We start from the raw sequence: 14797 nt of genomic DNA on the forward strand, positions 1-14797 counted from the left end.
CTTGGAGCCGGGGCAGGACCTGGCTTCTGCCTGTCCTGGGCGGTGGGCAGCGGGGTCGCGTAGAGCTGCTCCTTTGCGTTGGCTGCGTTCACCCCCGGTCTCATGGATGCGAGGAAAAGACCTCCTCTACCAAACAGCTGTTTCGGGGGCACAGTTCTGGGTGCTACACGCAGTTGCAGTTGGGTCCAGAGACGCCTACGCGCCAAATGCACCGGTGTTCAGATCAGAGACATCTGTGCACAACGGCACCACTGATGCACTGGGTATAGAACAGGGCAGGCAGAGGTGTGACGTCAGAACCAGCTTGGTGAGGCAGGCGCTGTGACGTGTGCTAACCCTCTTCCTGTGGTGCCAGCATCCCATATGAGCATTGGTTTGAGTCCCAGCTGCTCCACTTCCAATCCAGCACTGCTATGGCTTGGGAAAGCAGTGAAGATGGCCCAAGTGTTTGGGCCACTCTCCCCATGTGGGAGACCCGGAAGAAGCTCCTGGCTCCTAGCTTCAGATTGGTGCAGCTCCAGCCATTGCAGCTCTTTGGGGAGTGAACCAGCTGATGGAAGACCTCTCTCTCTATGTCTGCTTTTCAAATAAATAAATGAATCTTTTTAAAATAACCCTACTCTCCTGTTCTTCATTAGATATTGATATGGTTTCATAATTGATAGATGAGAATAATCACATCTGCTAATGAACATGATGGAGTAGATTCCAGAAGGCGCCTGTTGTGCACTGGTTGAGGGAGACACTTGGATCTGAAACAGAAACAGGACCCTAAAGGAGAGAATCAAAGCCAATGACCAGTTAGAAAACACACAGATGTATTAAGTCCCGCTATCAGTAAGAGCCATTAGTGATATACCCAAGAATGAAGAGGAAAAAGGAGAAAGCGGCTTCAATTTTCTTAACCTACACTCAGTAAATGACCTCAGTTGCCAGCTGTAGTCTGACCATGGGAGTAGCAAAACACATAACATGTTTTCCAGTAAAACAAACAAAAAGCTACTCAGTATGACACATCGTGTGTAGAGAACTTATTCTTAAGATAACCTACCATCCCATGAGACAATGGTGAATTCCAACTATTTCTGTGTTTGGAAAGTCTTTGGGAAAGCAGGAAAGTAAGAAAAGGAAAGATGTTTAGATACCAAAGAGAGCAGAAGGCGTAAAGAGCAAGTTGCTTAAGTTAGACAGGTGGAAATCAGAGTAACACCAACTCAAGAGACCAAAATGAAGGAGAAAATTCTACTGGTCATGGAACCAGGATTTCTGGTGCAGGCATTTGAGTCCTACAATTATCAGTGCTTCCTTAGTTCCAGAGCAATGGACCCTTGGATAGTTTCCAAGCCTTCTTTATGTCTTTATTCCTCAGACTGTAGATGAAGGGGTTTAGCACGTGGGTAACCACAGTGTACATCACCGAGGCCATGGCAGGTGAGTGTGTGTTGTGGGTAACAGCAGAAGGGAGGTAGACACCTAGACCTGTGCAATAGAATAAGGAGACAATGGACAGGTGAGAGGCACAGGTGGAGAATGCTTTATGCTTCCCCTGAGCAGAAGAGATTGCACGGATGGAGGAGATGATCTTAGTGTAGGAGTACAGGATCCCAGCCAATGAACCAATAGCTAGCAGGACAGGCATGAAGTATATGACCACGTCATTAAGAAAAGTGTCAGAGCCGGTGAGTTGGGCCACCTGATGCCGGTGCCACAGGCAGAGGAGTAACCAAGTGAACCACGGTGCTGGCCCACTGATTCATTTTTTAACATTATTTACTCTCACATGAAGAGAACCAATTTAACGCAGTTCATGGATACAATTCTAAGAATAGCATGCTATTTCCCTTCCTCCCTCCCTCCTGCTTCTCCTCTCTCTCTCTCACCCCCTCCCTCTTTTCCCCACTCTTTCTTTCTTTCACATTTTTAAAATCTTTTTTTTTAAATTTTTTTTAATTTTTTTATTTTTGACAGGCAGAGTGGACAGTGAGAGAGAGACAGAGAGAAAGGTCTTCCTTTTGCCGTTGGTTCACCCTCCAATGGCCGCCGCGGTAGCGCGCTGCGGCCGGCGCACCGTGCTGATCCGATGGCAGGAGCCAGGTGCTTCTCCTGGTCTCCCATGGGGTGCAGGGCCCAAGGACCTGGGCCATCCTCCACTGCACTCCCTGGCCACAGCAGAGAGCTGGCCTGGAAAAGGGGCAACCGGGACAGGATCGGTGCCCCGACCGGGACTAGAACCCGGTGTGCCGGCGCCGCCAGGCGGAGGATTAGCCTAGTGAGCCGTGGCGCCGGCTCTTTCTTTCACATTTTTGAGATGACATATTTTTACTGTTCTTTCTGTGTATTTCTTCAGTTTTCTAAGATTAAAAAGTCCTTTAAATATTAAAAAAATTTTTAAACAGTTGTTAAAATGTTTGAGGTCCCATTTGAGTACCTGCATACATTGTTTTATGTCCAATCAGTGTGTGTCTATCTACTCAAAAAAGAGGCACTTCTTCAGGGTCTAAAACATCCAAACTCCTACTTTTTAGTTCTGTTTCAGAGAAATTCATTATGCATTTCCATTATCTTAGTTGCCCTACCATGCAATAGAACCCACCAATGTCTTACTTCTCCCTAACTGTAACCTAGTGAACACAGAACAAGCTTTCTTCACCCCTGGCCCACATTTCCCTCTCCATTCTCTAATATCCACCATTAGACTTCATCATTGTGTCTGAAAATGCAACCAGTGATTAGAACGGGATTCCTTTGAGGTACCGTATGTTGATTGAGTTCTTGTCTGAGTAACATTAAGTGTCACCTTGGAATAATGATTCCAGGTAACTCAGCTTGAACACTGTTCTCACCTCACAGCAGGTACACACAAGCACACAAACACACAGAGACAAACACAGACACAGATACCATGCCCTTCTCATCCCTGGCTGCATGGATATGGCAACACGTGGACATGACACATGCGGGCCACCTCAAGTTCTTTCCTACAAAATAGTGTAAATGCCACCCACAAGTTCCAGCTTGAAAACCTCATATGAACAAATAAACATGGGACTCTATTCTGGTGTGGTCATTTTTACCCTTTTATTTTTCTTCATTTTTATTTGAAAGAGAGAAAGAAGGAGAGAGAGGACCTGGCATTGAGGTGTAGCGGGGTTAAGCCTTGGCCTGCAATGTCGGCATCCCATATGGGTGCTAGTTCAAGACCCAGCTGCTCCACTTCAGATCCAACTCCCTCCTAATGCGCCTAGGAAAGCAGCAGATGATGGTCCAGGTACTTGGGCACCTGTGTCCATGTAGGAGACCTGGAAGAAGCTCCTGGCTCCTGGTTTCAACCTGGTCCACCCTGGCCATTACAGCTGTTTGGGGAGTGAACCAGTCGATGCTAGATTCTCTCTATCTATCTATCTCTCTCTCTCTCTCTCTCTCTCTCTCTCATCTCTCTCTCTGTAACTCTGTCTTTCAGATAAATAAGTTTTTTTTAAAAAAGCAAGCAGAAAATTAATCTAATGTTATCACTTCACTTATGTGAAGTTCCCAACATGACTCTGAGTGGAAAAGCTGACAAAGAGTAAAGAATAAAGAACTAATGCCACATGATGGTGGAGGCAATGCAACCTTCAGAAATAGATATAACTAGAAAAGCCCAGAGACACCGTAGGAAATAACAGGAAGAGAAGATGGATATACATATATACAAGATGATTTGTCAGCTTGGATGAGGTCAGGAACATTCTGCATCGACAAAGCAAAGGCAGGGGTAGGGCAGTAAGACAGTTTATGGACCTGGTAACACACTGGACTATCCCTCAAACATTCACACATGCACACACACACATGCACACACATGTGCACAAACACACATATACACATGCATGCACATTCTCACACACATGTGCACACACATGCACACACACAAGCACAAACATATACATTAAACGTCAGACAGCAATGTTTTCAGTTTGAAAGACAATCTCTTGTTCAGAATCTGTCTCATCACCAGAAAATGTCAATCTGCACCATTTCAAAAATTAAAAACAGCAGAGGTGGATATCTGCTGCTGCATTTAAGATGCTGCCTGGGACACCCACATCCCAGATCAGGTTGCCCAGCTGTGAGTCGTGGCTCTGCTCCTGATTCCGGCGTCCTGCTAATGCACCCTCGGGGGGATTACAGTGACAACTCAGCTACGTGTATTTTCTGCCAGTCACACAGGAGACCCACACTGAGTTCTGGGTATGTGACTTCTTTGGCCTGGCCTAGTCTTAGCTGTTGTAGGCATTTTCAGAATGAACTAGAGGAGGGTGGCTCTCTCTTTTGTTTGTATGTCTTTGTCTATTTCTTTTTGTTTCTCTCCCAAATAAAATAAAGATAAATAAATATTAAAACAGAAATGTCCTCAATTGCCTGTCTTTCCCTCAGAGCTGCCACCTTCTTTGTTTTTTTAAAATTTTATTTATTTATTTGAAAAGCAGAGTTACAGACACACACACAAACACACACACACAGAGGGAGGGAAGGAGTGGGGGAGGAAGGGAGAGGGAGAGGGAGAGAGTGAGGGAGAGAGGGAGAGAGGGAGAGAGGGAGAGAGGGAGAGAGGGAGAGAGGGAGAGAGGGAGAGAGAGAGAGAGACCTTATATCTGCTAGTTCACTCCCCAAATGGCTGCAATGGCTGGAGCTCAGCCAATCCAAAGCCAGGAGCGAGGAGCTTCTTTGGGTCTTCCACATGGGTGCAGGGGTCCAAGTACTTGGGCCACCTTCTGCAGCTTTCCCAGGTGCATTAACAGGGAGCTCGATCAGAAGACGAACAGCTGGGACTAGAACCAGCACCCATTAGGGGTGATGGCACTGCAGACAGAGACTTAGGCCACTACACCACAGTGTCAGCTCCCACCCTCTTTCTTTACACCCCTTAATTGCCAAGATTCTAAGATTCCTGTTCTAATTTTACCAGAAGTTTTGTGCTTCTTAATTCCTGCACCAAAAGGCTTCCACTAGGACCATCTAATTGTCAACAAGGAATCCTGTGTTTCTGGTTTCAGTGGACCCTCCTGTGTTTTAACACCATGAATAAAGGCAATAATGCAGCATGAGAGCAAACAAATACATCAATCTCTCTATCTGAAATAGACTGGATTGCCTATCAGGTGACCTTGGGTAAGCATTCTCAGCTTCCACTCTGGGCCTTTCCTGCAGGGCCTGCTGAACTCTCAGACTGACCTGCATGGGTTCTCTGGGAAGAAGGTCTCTGGGCAGAGGTGTGACTCCTCCAGGGATGGCTGATGATGGACACTGAAGCTCTGTCCCACACAGGCAGCAGGAAGGAGTCAAACATCAGTCCCTGAGCCAGAGGAATATTGTGGTGAATTTACAGCTCCCTGTCTGCATAGTAGGCACATCTTCCTCCTGGGGCTCTGACCTATGAGCACCTGACTTCCCCATGAGGACTTTGGTCTGGGCAGAAACTTTCTGGCCGATCCTCTGTTCCCAAGAGACCAGATTGAAGTCATGTGTGCTCAGAGTTGATTATTCTTTCTCTGTTGGTTCTCCTGCCTCCTAGAGGGCTAAGCTTTCAGCCACTGACTCTTTTTTATTCCACACTTTCTCCAGAATGCAAGATGGAGGAACTCATCTTCAAGAAGTCCCTAGGGTTCTCCAGTCCAATAGTTTGGTTGGGGACGCAGCAGCAGACATGTCAGGAAGAATGGTATTTCCCTCTTCAAGAAGGGGAAAACTGTTTCTCTATGTAAAACAAGGGCTCCTCATTTGTAATGAGTTAGAAATTTTCTATAACAATTTATTTTTTTTATAAATATGACTTTAAGAATATAGTGGTACTTCCCACCATGAATTAGAAGTTATATTGCATTTTGGCAGCTGTCACTTAGTTTTTCACATGTCTGTTATTTAAAAGAGAGGTATTTGTATTTTATTTAATTCAATTTATGGGGGACACTGAACATTGGGCACATGTATACACAGTGTTATGATTAAATCAGTGTAATTAGCCTATTGATCACCTCAAATGAAAATTTCTTTGAGAAATTCACTCAGCAAAGTGAAGAGGAAACTGACAGAATGGGAGAAAATATTTACAAACTATGCAACTGATAAAGGATTAATAGCCAGAATCTACCAAGAGCTCAAGAAACTCAAGAACAACAAAACAACAATCCAGTTAAGGAATGGGCAAAGGACTTGAACAGGTGTTTTTCAAGAGAGGAAATTCAAAGTCCAACAACACATGAGAAAATGCTCAGGATCACTAGCCATCACACAAATGCATATCAACTTGTGTAAGCATTGAGACTAATTTATGTGTGTGCAATTCTTTCCAAGTCAACCTGGTACCATGTAAACTACAACCAATCACATGTATGAACATAAACATACATGTGAACATAACACACATTGCAAGTTCACCTGAATGCATGAGAACAACCAGAACACCTTGGGGCTGGAAATGCTATGTAGCAGATTAAGCTGCTGCATGGCACCAATATCCTATATGAGCACTGTTCAAGTCATGGGCTGCTGGACTTCAGACCAAGCTCCCTAATAATTTACCAGGGACAGCAACAGAAGTTGGCCCAGTGCTTAGGTCCCTGCACCCATGTGGGAGACCTCGATGGAGCCCTGTGATTCTGGCTTTGGCTTTGGCTCTGCCCAGCAGTGTCCATTGCAGCCCTTTGTGGGGGAGTAAGCCATCAGACAGAAGGTCTCTCTCTCTCTCTCTCTCAACATCTCAACCTTTCTGTAAATCTGTATTTCAACTAATCAAATAAATCTTTGAAAAAATTCACACATGACCACAAAGTTTGGTAACTTTGATTTTCTCCATGCAGCAGGTCTAGAACATAATGTTCCCTTATTTCACACTTCCATCAAAACCATACCTTTGCAAGTGGAAGAAACCAAAGCTGCTCTGATTGACAGAGTTACAGCCCTTTACAGAGGACAGAGTAGGAAATTTATATCCAATGGAGGAAGGAAGTAAATTTTTCTCAAGGATTTTGGGTATTATTGTTTAATGGGAAATACAGATGATGACAAAGATGGATGTCAAGGGGTGTGTGTTGTCCCAGCAGTGGAAATACTTCCTAGGAGGCCAACATTCCATTTCATACTGTATGGGGTTCAATCCCCAATGTGCTTCAGATTCAACTTCCTGCTAATGCACATCTTAGGAGCAGCAGGTGGTGGCCCACGTTTTTGGGTCTCCACTGTCCACATGGGATACCTGGCTTGAGTTTTGGGCTCTTGGTTTTATCATAGCCAGACTCACCTGTGATAATTTTGAGTAAACCAATGAATAGGAGATCTGTCTTTTGCTGTCTCTCTTTGTCTCACTGCCTTTCAAATACACATCAACAGATAAGCTTTTCAATGTGACACATCAGCACGATGAGTGGTATTCAGCCAAAAAGCAGAATGCAGTGCTCTCATTTTGGAAAATCACGGATGAGCACAGAGATCATTAGAATAAGTGAATAAGCCAAGCACAGAGGAGAATTACCACATGATGACATTTGTGAGCAGAAAGTTGACTTCATAGAAGTGGACAGTGGAATAGTGGCTAGCAAAGATCAGGGTGAGCAGGTGGCAGGGTGTGATGGCAGAGTTTGGTTAGTGCATTCAACATTTCAGTTGGATGAGAAGAGAACCTCTGACATCTACTACCCAGTAGGCTGACCACAGTTAACAATGGTGCTCCCTGCGTTCCAAATAGCTGGAAGAGAGGATTCTGAATGTTCCCAACTCAAAGAAATGACTCAAAGGTGATGGGTTTGCTTTGATCACGGCACAATGTACACATGCATCTAGACAGTGAATGGCCCCCTATACTATGTGTCAACTAAAAACAAATATATATATATATATATATATATATATATATATATATATATACACATCAGCTCATCTCTTCTAATTGACAAACATTTGCTAAGGCAGTTCTTTCTTTTTAAAGATTTATTTATTTCCCTCTCTCTCGCTCGCTGTCTCTCTGCTCTCTCTTTGCTTCTCTCTCGCTCTCTTTTCTGTGCTCTCTGCTCTCCTCTCCTCTCCCCTTTGTCTCTCTTCTCTCTGCTCTCTCTCTTCTATCCACGCTAGTTCCTCTCCTCTCTCTCTCTCTCTCTTACACTCTCCTTTCTCTCTCTTTTCCTTCTTCACCCCTTCTCTCCAGCCTGCTGGGTTTTCCCCAATAAACCCTTTCCCTTAAAGAAAAAGATTTATTTATTTATTTGAAAGGCAGAGTTACAGAAAGGCAGAGGCAGAGGCAAAGGCAGAGGCAGAGAGAGAGAGAGAGAGAGAGAGAGACAGAGATGTCTTCAATCTTCTGGTTCACTCCCCAGATGTTCACAAAGGGTAGAGCTGCATAAATGGCAGTTCTTAAAGTGTGCTGTAATATTCCATTTTCTGGCAAAAGTGTGATGAAGCTAAGAAATTCCATGATGTTTTACATCAGAGAAATAGTTTCTCCTTTTTTTGAAAAGGGTTTTTAAATGTTTGCTAATATGGACTGACCAATGCTAATTTGTTATGAAAGGTTGAGAACAAGAGAGAGGGAGATCTTCCATCCCCTGGTGCAATCCCCAATGGCCCATGACAGCCAGAAGTGGGAAAGTGGATCAGAACCCACTATCTGGTTTTCCCATGTGAGTGCCAGCGACCCAGCTATGTGAGCCATCACCTGCCTCCCACAGAGAGCATCAGTAGAACCTGGATTGAAAGTGGTACTTGACTTGAAAAAACAGACCCCTTGTATGAGTCTTGGGCATCCAAAAGGCATCTTAATGACTACAACAAATGTCTGCCATAGTTTTCCCTTCTTGAAGAGGGAGGGAAATGTGAAGTTTTGTAGATGTCAGGAGCTGCATTCCCAAGTGATGTTTGAAAGCTGTAGGCAACTAACAAGTTAAGTTCTTCCACCCTGGAGAAAACATTAACTCTAGAAAAATAAATTGGTGGGAGATTTGACCTCTAGGAGGCAGAGGAGTTCACAGAGAAAGAATGATGACAGCTAAGTACACACCTGACTTCTTACCTGGTCTTTTGGAGATAATCAGCAGGGAATAAAATGTTTGTTTTTCTGCCCACAGCAGTGTCCCTGCAGGGAAATCAGGAGTACAGAGGCTAGAACACCAAGAGGGAGCTGTGCCTAATGAACAGAGACAGGGAGCTGTAAATACCACCCTCCGCTGTGGACCATCAAGTGTACAACCTCGACCTGGACAAAACACAGTGGTTGCTTTCGGAGTCTTGATCTGACTCTAGAACCACTGCTGTACTCCTTCCTGCTGTCTTGTGACTTCTAGAGCCTCCATCTCCATCATCAGTGATCCAGGGAAGAATCACTTGTCCAGATAGGGGGTCTTCCTCGGAGAGAACCCATCTAAGTGAGCCCGAGAGCCTACTCACTACTGCAGTAAAGGCTCCAAGAGAGTGGAAGCTGAGAATGTTTCCATGAAATCACCTGATGTCCAAGCAAGTCTATTTCAGATAAACAGGTTGTATTCTTACTCTGCCTGCTTGATAATTATTCACTGTATTTATCTGTGATGCTGGAAAACAGAAGTGTTCATTGAAACCAGCCATCCAGAACTCCTTGTTGACAGCAAAATGATGGTACTGGAAGAACAGATAGAGCAGAGATTGAGAAGTGGCTCCAGAAAAGTATAACAATGATCCAAAGGAAGAGAAGAACAGGATGGTGACTCTGGAAGGATATAAATGAAGTAAGTTCAAATGAGAAGCATATGCTAGAGATCAGAAAGGAAAGCTGTATATAGCCCAGCCAGAGGAAGGCAATAACCTATAGATTACAAAGTCAATGAAGGAATCCCTACCTGGCTCAGCTGCAATTTGATCCTTCACACTCAGGTCTGTGGTGGAAGATAAGCTGAAGCATTTCAGAAGCAGGAGACACCAAGCTTCTAAGATTTGGAGAAGACAAGTCCATGAAACCCAGCAGAGTCAGGTGGTAGCTGAGACACCAGCGCAGCATGGGTGAATGTCTTCAAGGAGCTCCCATAGGTCTCTGTGCAGTATAAATACCTCTACCATTTCAGGAGGGCTGGGCTGCCCAGTGACACGTGGCAAATAGAGATTTTGCATGAAAGTGCCTTTGTGCACTATCTTCAGCTGTGGTGCAAGAGCTGCCCTGTGAGTCCCAAGAGAAAACTCAGTTGGTACAGGCAGTGCAGGGACAGGTGGCTCACGTCCAGCGTCTCTAGCCTACAAGCAGGATTTCCTGGGAATTAAGCTCTTGTTTGTGCCTCTCAGTTTACTGAGTGGATTGACTGCAGTGCCCACATTCAGCTGGACTTTCATCAAGAATCCAAGGTGCACAAGAAGGAAGTTGTGGGGGCTCGGGCCACTGTGGACACACCACCCTTGGTGTCTGTAGGCATTGGGGTCTATGTGGAAACCCCTCAAGGCCTCGGGATCTTCAAGACCATCTTCACAGCTGGCACCACAGCTCAATAGGCTAATCCTCTACCTGCGGTGCTGGCACACCGGGTTGTAGTCCAGGTAGGGGTGCCGGATTCTGTCCCGGTTGCTCCTCTTCCAGTCCAGCTCTCTGCTGTGGCCCAGGAGTGCAGTGGAAGATGGCCCAAGTGCTTGGGTCCTGCACCCCATGGAGCACCTGGCTCCTGCCTTCAGATCAGCGTGGTGTGCCGGCCATGGCAGCCATTGGAAGGTGAACCAACAGCAAAGGAAGACCTTTCTCTCTGTCTCTCTCACTGTCCACTCTGCCTGCAAAAAAAAAAAAAGACCATCTTTGCTATGAGTAAAAAAGGTGCTTTGGTTAAGGACTGGCAAGAACCTCAGAAGGCCTTCACCAAATACTGTAAGGAATGGCAGGACCACACTGGCAAGCAGCAGTTGGGAAAGGACGTCTATAGCATGAAGAAGTGTGGCCAGGTCAGTGGAGTCACCGCTCACACCCAGATGCACCTGCCGTCTTCTACACCAGAGAAACTTCACCAACAATGTCTCTTCAGTGTGCAATGAACTGGTTCATTCGAAGGTCACAGCTGCTGATAACAAGAGGCTTTGCATTTTCATATGGTGCTTCTCTTGCTGCACGTGAAAATGCATCTTTTCTCTGTCACTCTGCCCTTCAAACAAATAACCTTTAAAAAATTGTGGACTTCCTCTTAGTTTTTTTCCTTCCCTGATTTTTGGAAGGAGATGCACACAGCACCTAGTAGAATCTTGAAATCTTCCTGTTTCTATCTGAACCCAAGTAGTTCATGGACTCAGCAACAGACTGTTTCATATTAAGCTGGTGACTGATGAAGGACCGTTCATTTATAATTTTCAGCTTTCTGGACCAAACAGCTACTTTCAGCAGGTTTTTTTGCAGTTTTAATGGTTTATTTAAACATAAATGAAATGTGCACAGGAGCTATCCATTTTCTTCACTGTTCCAACAGGCACTGGGATTGGTGACTGATAGCCAGCTTGGCTGCTCTTTCCATGATGGCTTTGTGGTTCATGGAGGAAACACTGAGCAATCTCAGCATGGTAAGATCTATTGTATATCAGCAACACCTCCAGCTCCTTATTAGTCTGACTGGTGCAGGATGAGCTTGTTGGTCCTCTTTTTGTCAATCTTAGGCTTCACAAGGAGTCTGAGGGTAGCCATGATACTCTCATGAGTAGTAGTATACTGTCCAGGTATGACGAGGAATATGTGGCTCCCTTCTATAAAGTGCTGGGTCAAACTGCAAGATATATTATCTTAGGGGCCGGCGCTGTGGCACAGGGGGTTAATGCCCTGGCCTGAAGTGCCGGCATCCCTATGGGCGTCAGTTCTAGTCCTGGCTGCTCCTCTTCCAACCCAGCTCTCTGTTCTGGCCTTGGAAAGCAGAAGATGGCCCAAGTCCTTGGGCCCCTGCACTCACACGGGAGACCTGAAAGAAGCTCCTGGCTCCTGGCTTTGGTTTGGCGCATCTCTGGCCATTGCAGCCAACTGGGGAGTGAACCATCAGATGGAAGACCTCTGATCTCTCTCAGCCTCTCCTCTATGTAACTATGAATTTCAAATAAATAAATCTTTAAAAAAAGATATATTATCTTTGAGTATCATTGAGTTCCATGATTTCAGCTTGGTTATCACAATGATATCAACAGTTGAAGCATTGATTATCTTCACCATGTTCTGGTCATGATACCAGTCACACCACTGCAAAACTGCCAGCTGAGGTATAGACACCAATGTGCCTAATTTCGCATGACACAGTGTCGCTGCCTGTCTTGCCCAAAGGAGTCTCCAACTCTTTGTGGTGACACAAAAGCAGTCAACATAGTCTGTTATAAACAAGACATGTGCATCCGGCAATCTGCCACCAATTCTAAGCACCAATGTGCCAAATTTGGCATGACACAGTGTCTCTGCCTATCTTGCCCAAAGGAGTCTACAACTCATTGTGGTGACACAAAAGCAGTCAACATAGTCTCTTAAGCAAGTCATATGCATCCGGCAATCTGCCACCAATCTAAGCACCAATGTGCCTAATATGGCATGACACAATGTCTCTACCTATCTTGCCAAAAGGAGTCATCAACTCGTCATGATGAACAATGCCATAGTCTACATAGTCTTACAAATGAGCCATATACATCTGGCAATCTGCCACCCATTCTAGGCAGTTCCATGAGACCATGAAATTGTCCATGTCCATCCCACAAACAGCAAGTGGCTGCTCAATGTCTTGCACGGTAGATTTTGTCATCAGGATTTCTTTCTCTGTTTCATGGTGCTTCTTGATCTGGGATGACAAAGCTGGTTGGATGAGTTCCAATGCTCGATCCATCAGCCTCATGCCTCTGTGAATACCTTGTTTTCCATGATGCCACCTGCCCAAGATGAGCTGTCATGATGTGTTGCTCCCAAGTCACAGCTGCTGGAACACAGGACACCATCAAAAATTCTTCATGGGAAATGATGATGCATTTAGAATAATAACCTGAAGATAGTTACATAGGCAGCATAAGTGTCTCAATGGAAGAACATCTTCAGTCAACATAATCTATAGAAAGTCTTTCGTATCTGGTGATTTGCCACCAACTCTCAACAGTTTCAGATTGTGAAACTACCTGTTACACGTCACAGTACCAGTTGAGTGCTTCTGGCTCTTCCTACAGGACTCAGTTATCAGTTGCTTCAGGTCCAGAGCTTGTCCCTGTAATAAGGACAGTCATTTTGAACACAAGCAATAGGACCTACCAAAGTTCACGGCACAGTGTAATGTGTGCGTGTATATACGTAATATATAACATATATGAGAAATATAAATATTACATATATATTCTATATTTTCTGGAATATGCTCCATCAGTCCTGGAATTTGAATGTCCATTGGAGAGGAAGTTGGAGCATTTATGTCATATGGTATACAAGGATTTTCAGGAGGACACAGAAGTGCATCTTTATTTCCTTTATCACCTTCCCCTACTCAAGATTTGCTCTAGGGATTGCCTTATGAATTATAAGTGGCTTAGCAGCAATAGTAGTAAGTAAAGCAAGAAAGAAGAATCAGAAGTAGATTATACACTATAATATCTCGGAAAGCAATGGAAACACAGAAGGATGTGGGAAAGGTAAGTATATCTCAGGCAATGTTGTGTATGGATTGTGAGTTCTGTGTCTTTTATACACAAAATTTGTCAAACATCCAAATTCACAGTAGAGTATCTTAGCAAGACTCGCACAAATATTGTGATTAAGGTTTGGTGCAAGGTAATGACTACGTGGAAGGATTTGTTCCACTGCTTCCTGTGGAAGATGTCCAGTGGCTGGTCTCAGGAAATCAGGTCCAACACTCAAGTGTTCTACTCCCATACAGTCATTCCAGCAGAAGGTTTCCATCAGGAACAAAGCATAATTGTTAATTATTCTACAAGCTTGTGAGATCGTGACATTGCCATTTTGTTTACAGTTTCTGTCTGGACAGAAGGTGTAATTATTACCCATTAAGATCAGCATGACATATATCAGGATCAATATAGATATCAGAGTTGTGGGTACAGAAAGTAATACCTGAAGGGGCTCAGAGTCTATAAAGAAAAGGACAGAAAGGGAACAAGCCAATCTGACATAGAAGCTCTGGCTACATTTCCCTCGATGTACATATTGCTTATCATGGTAGGCAGATTCTTTCACTATAAATCTGTTCAGTAGCACTAGGATGATAGCTAGCTATTCAGTCTATCTCTGTTACTATTGCTTTTTCACATTTCCCACTTGTAATATTGTTGTGAAGGTTTAAACCAGGCTAATATTGCCATATTTTAGTGAGGCACTAGTTTCTTTTTGCTTAAGGGATTGAGATATTTGTTCTATAACACTATGTTGCAAAATTGCCATCTTGTGAAGTGCATTGTCTGCCATAGATAAGAAAGCCATCACCAAGGTTTCTTAGGAGAGCCACCCAAACATCCTGGCACTGCACAACACTGTGTGTTCCACCAAGCACACTGAGCACACCAAGTGCACTAAGTCGTCTACAGTTTATGCTATGCTTCCAAAAGTATAAAACTTACTCCAACTTAGGTTTAGGTGATCCTTAAACTTGGGTTTAAGTAGATCTGACTGGTGGAGTATTTTTAGGTTGTAATTTTCTAGCACTAAAGGTAAATCTTGTAGTGCCTTGTAGATCTTCAGCTAATGTAAATGTCTAAATGTAAAAGCAAATCTTTTCTCTCTGGTAAGACAGAAGAGAAGTTTTCTTTAAGGGTAGGGTGCACAGCTAGTTATAAAAATCATAACTAATAACATAATTTTAGGGAAAAG

This window comes from Lepus europaeus, chromosome 20, assembly GCF_033115175.1.
Source record: "Lepus europaeus isolate LE1 chromosome 20, mLepTim1.pri, whole genome shotgun sequence".
In the NCBI taxonomy this organism is placed as follows: domain Eukaryota; kingdom Metazoa; phylum Chordata; class Mammalia; order Lagomorpha; family Leporidae; genus Lepus; species Lepus europaeus.